Source organism: Watersipora subatra, chromosome 11 (genome assembly GCF_963576615.1).
Source record: "Watersipora subatra chromosome 11, tzWatSuba1.1, whole genome shotgun sequence".
In the NCBI taxonomy this organism is placed as follows: Eukaryota; Metazoa; Bryozoa; class Gymnolaemata; order Cheilostomatida; family Watersiporidae; genus Watersipora; species Watersipora subatra.
The window spans coordinates 13,761,435-13,767,461 of record NC_088718.1 but is presented as its reverse complement, the minus strand read 5'-3'; positions in this window follow the sequence as shown (position 1 = coordinate 13,767,461).

Sequence of the window (6,027 nt, the reverse complement as noted above, 5' to 3'; positions counted from 1 at the left end):
TAAATCCTCCTGGTGTCTGCTCCATATAACAGAGTTGGCAGGACCACTACTCGATATACTTTACACTCCACTTTGATTGAGACATGCTTGTTTTTCGAGAGTCTCGGCTGAAGCTTGGCAAAATTTTGCTTCACATACTGAATAACTAGCTCTATAGCCTATTAAAACTTGAAGGAAACCTCAGGATCGTATCAATTTAGGTGTGGCTTTGTAATAACTTTGTAGCTACACCTGGTTTTTCAGTTCTGAGTTACCAAATTTACCCTCTAGCGATTCAAGAATTACTCCATAATCAACTAAAGGGCAGGACAAATGAGAGTAATATAAGGAAGTGATGCAATATGTACTTACTAGTTTATTTTCATAAATATTGTCATAAATAAGGCAGTAAGTATGCCGCTTTACAGTACCTCCTGTTCCGCGTTCTCAACTCGAATTGTGTAACTCGAGTTATACAACTCGAGTTGTATTTACAAACTCGAGTTTGTAAAATTAAGGTGCAATATATTGGTATTACGGTAGCATAATTGTAGATCTGGTTATATTAACAATGGTACACCGATAGGCAGCCGTTAGCTAATAGAAATTAAACTATGTATTTAGGCCTACGCACTGTAAAACTAGAACTAATGGCGAATTAGAGTGTCCCGAGTTTGCAAGTCGAGTTGTACAACTCGAGCTATATTTACAAACTCTGAGTTTGTAAATATAACTCGAGTTGTACCTATAACTCGAGTTCAACAAAAACCCATGCCGAGTTCTTTCAACAGCAACTCGAGTTCAACAACTCGAGTTGAGAACACGGAACGCGAGGGACTGTAAGGCGCCATAAGTAAGGGCATAACCATTGAGAAATTTATTAGTTAGTATAAACAGAATAAATTTATTCTGTTTATATTAAATATACAGAGTATTCCTGGCATAAAACTATGTTGGTGTTTTTAGCCATCTATTATGTTGCAGCATACAATATAAAATGTTTGACGTATTTGTCTCCTTGTCCTGTCTCTCTCGCTGTTATAATACAATCTCTATTAATAAATCTCACTTTGTCACTGTGCGCATATGATGAATTATGTGCGTGTGTTTGTATGCTTGTGTGTGTGCGTGCATGTTTGTGTGCGTGTGTGGGCGCGTGCATGTTTGTGTGCGCGCGTGCATATTTGTATGTGCGTGCGTGCATGTTTGTGTATGCATAAGTGTGCGTATGTGTGTGCTTTTATGCCTTCCACCAGATCGCTCAAATATTCAGTTTAAAAACTCAGTCTGGTTTCTGTGAACCAGTCTCTTAAACACTCACCTGCTGACTATCTGATTGAAAATAAAACATATCCTGGGCATCGCCAGGCTTATTGTCAGATTGTTTTAAAAACGCTTTTTACTTTATTTTAGCAGAAGTTCAAGAAAGAAACTCTACAGACGTTTTAGTAGCACAGACTGTAGCTTGGGTTCAAGAATGTCAATTACTTCGGAAGTTGCACACCCACCCAACCGAGAGGAAAAGTTTTCACTGATCACTCTTGTATCTAAAGGGAAAAATGGCAACTAGTGAATTAGTTATATAATGGTATTGTTACCTTACATATGATAGACTGGTAATATATGTAGTATTGTTACCTTACATATGATTGGCTGGTAATAAATGTAGTATTGAACTTCTGTTATGTTTCAATATTAGTTTTCAAATCCACTACTACCACTACTGTCAGGGTGCCAGTAGGAATCTTGACTGATGAATCTCTTGAATTAAAGTTCTTGAACTGAAATTAGGAAAGGATTTCATCTCATTTTCACGTCAGTGAGGAGGATTGGAACAGCGATGTTGAATGTTTAGATTGTTAAACACATACTGATTATATTGTATACATCAGTTGCATTGCTCTATGTTGTAAAAACAATAAATTATTGTATTCTCTGATAACTTATCTTTTCATGTAATATTTTAAGTGTTTACTTTTCAAAAGCGCATAAAGTAGTGATTTACAGTTTTCCAATTGCAAGCAAAAGGTTACAAGGATGTATTTGAGAAACTGCAGTTGTTGAATACGTACTGAATGTAATGTAAGACTTGAAAAGGGTGTGTTTTTATGGCACAATGCGTTAGAAAAGAGAACTGGTATGAAACTCCCATATATTATAATATATTATCTTATTATTATAGTACATATATACCATATTGTAGTATATTATGTTAAAGTGTAGTACAGAATATTATTGTATACTGTATTATATTATACAATACATCATAATATACCATAACAATAAGGCACAATATACTATATATAAAAACCGAATGGCTGGTGTTGCAGGAGTAATAAAATAATTACCTAGTGAATATGAGTAACTTACCTGGAAAGCTAGTTCTTTAGTAAAATTTTTACTTAAACAATACCCGCATTTTGGGTTAGCTTAACAATTGTTATGTGTAACATCAACTGTGCTAGTTATTAACCCCAAACAAGCGCTTCAAGCGCAAGTATCTTAACCAATGTAATAACTATTTGCCCAGTGAATCCATGGTATTCCATAAAGCTTATTGGTTAAGTTCACTGTCTCTAGAACTAGAAGTCTTGAGATCAAGTCCAGTGCCATGTTGATTTTTTATTGCTAGAGTTTAATAGCTATAACTGGACACAGGGTGTAACAAAAAGGCAAACACTGAGATTTATATATAAATATTGTTATATGCGATATATATGGTATATAACAATATGGGTGTATACTATATATATTACAATTAATAGTATCTCTCCCGTGCACTGTGAGAGATCGTCATGTGTAATCAGTATGTGGATAATTATCCCGTAAAATGGTAAGGCAACTGAGTGGTGTAGTCATAGTGTGATTGCCTTCAAATCTGATGTCCCGAGTTCGATTCTGGTGTGAAGCAATCTTTTTTACAAACACTCTTAGTGAGGCTTTGTACAGACCGATGGACACAACTTTTATTATAGTAAAAACTATATTATGGTATAATTATATTATTATATTATGGTATCTTACATTATATCATAGAACATAATATACTATAATATGTTTACTGTATTATGATATAATTATTGTAATATAGTGTATTATGTTAAATTATATTAAGCATATTATACCGTATTATATTATAGCCTGAGATTAAAGCTAATTAGCTGATCTAAACTTATCTATTAGTTCGCTTGAAATCAGAATATTAACCAGTAAAATTTTAAACCAATTTTATGCAGCAAAATGAATGTCTAATTTTGATGACAGCCGGTAGTGAGATAAGAGTAGACAGAGCGGGCAAAAGTTGAAACTGGTCAAAACAATTGTACAGCTGTACAAAAATGTTACGACATGTGCTGACATACCACTGATTGGTGAATCCTAAGATTACGCCTGTTTTAATGCACCTTACAACATGTAGTACTTTAAAAATTGTGAGTGCCATTCTAGCGAGCAAACTCTATGACTTGAGTAATGGTTCTGGAAAGGGCCATGGGGAGCAACTCCATGGCCTTTGTGCAAAGCTCATCACTTTTTGTGATTTGAGCACTCTGGTGCCAGCACATTGACTTTCTTAAAGTCTGTGAGGCAACTTTGTTGTTTCATGGCAGGAAGTCAACTCTCATTGGTAATGGGATTTGTGTCCCTTGCCTAAGCTCTGAGCTGCACTGATGAGGCTTCAATAGCCGAAACAGTACTGTCTGTAGCATGAGTATATATATATATATATATATATATATATATATATATATATATATATATATATATATATATATATATATATATATATATATATATATAAAATATTTATAAGTGGAACTTCACTCTATAAGTTAAACATTTTATTACTAATAGTTTCATGTGGTACACTCAGTATCACACTCTTCAGATAAAATGTCTAAAATACTAAAGGACAATAATACCAACTACGCAATATCATGGAAGACCCTACGGTATGCTAAAGCATACAACACTATCTCAAACAAGTGTAACTTATGCCTATGGGAGAAATTCTTTATTATTTGCAGACCATCATTAGGCACTCTTAATAAACGTAACGAGCTATTATCATCATGCAGACATTCATCTAAGTTCTTGCTACGTAATTGTATCACTTAACTATTTGGCTTTTGGCTTCTGTACACTCATCCAATTATCAGCTTATCTAACTCTGCATAACAGCGTATTTAATACTGGAGTATGAAATTCATTTTAGACATTTTATCTGAAGAGTGTGATACTGAGTGTACCACATGAAACTATTAGTAATAAAATGTTTAACTTATAGAGTGAAGTTCCACTTATAAATATTTCATAATTTAGCTCTGATTTATCATTGAGCACTCTGTAACGAACTGTGCAGCGTCCACTTTGTCTATATATATATATATATATATATATATATATATATATATATATATATATATATATATATATATATATATATATATATATATATATATATATATATATATGAAAGACCTCTAGGATCGTAGTTGACATAGAAAAGATGAGAGACACCATTTGCCGAATTTTATAGACATTTTTACGCAATTACCAATTTTTAACAATTTTATTCATACTGTTCATGGTATGAATAAAATTGTTATTCATATGTTAATAGTTATCAATATGTTTCTGTTTCCTCCTGTTGGTTTTAGCAGGTTGTAATGCAGAAGCGTTGGGTCCAGCGCACTCTGTTGGTTTCAGCAGAGCACAAGTGATTAGGTCCAAGAACATATCATAGATACTCCAAAAGTAAGAGTTGTCTCCACCCCACTCCAACAAGTTTTCTTCAAACACCTTTTTAGTGTATGGTCCTAAATTATTGTCAATGAAGACTCATTTATCTCTATATAAATCCCAAAGTTTGTGTGTATGTTCCGGTTTGTCCAGCTATAGCTATTAAAATTCAGGAATGAAATATCTGTTTCATGCTGGATTGATCTCGGAACCTCCCATTCTCCAGGCAATTATCTTACCTATTAAGCTATGCGAGATGCATTGAATTCTGAGGCGATATGAGCCGTTATGTCAGTAAAAATAAGTATAGCATTCTGCGTTATGCAACGTGGCTAAAACTTGCTTTCACAGCTCATATTGGTAAGTTTAGCAATACGGATAGTAGCATACTCAAACTAATCCTTGACAATGTGCCAGACTAATGGCAAGTAGCAGGCAACTACATTACCTGCAGCTGTTTATAAGCTGTTTTTAAGGCCTGTGCAAGGCTGGGTATTTGGCTAGTAGCACATAAGGTAGGTACCGTGTAACATACTGCATACAGTAAAAATATCACTTCATTCACAGGTTATGAAAATGAATAAACAACAACCACACATTTTAATGAAATGTAATTGGTGTGTGTCACCACTCCACTGCTCACTACTTGGCGCTACATAACAGGCTAAACGCTAATGGGTATTAATGACCAAAACTAGGCTGACCAATTTCCAGTGGTTCTGTAGAACAGTTAATTAAATACTAAATAATCTAAAAAATTTACACCATTGACAATTGATGTCATATTGTTTGGTCTAACTACCAGTGTCTTTGCTAAAGAGCTTATATGCACAATTTAAAAAGTGGTTGCTAAAATATATCTTACAATAGATACAGACATGCAGACATCAATGCAAAGCATGCATACATAATTGAATCTACTAAACATTTGGGAGTGTGGCTAAGTAGCAGGCCTGCCAACTCTCACGCATTGGGCGTGAGACTCACGCAATCACACCAAAGAAAAAATGAAAATATGTGAGATTTTTGCTCCAATTTCCACAATTTTATATATACTATCATTGATACATCAATTGTCCCAAAATCAAATCTCAAGCATTGCCCCACTTTTGGGTTGGCAGGCCTGCTAAGTAGATGAATGTGTCGTTGTGTATTTATAATGACATGCACTTCGATGAAACTTATTAATTGCCTGTTCTTTGTTTTTTTACCAAATAAAGTTATGCTTGTTGAATGATATTTATTATTTAACTTATCACTCCTTTGTCAACCGCATGTCAATAACATGAATTAAGGAAACATAGCTTA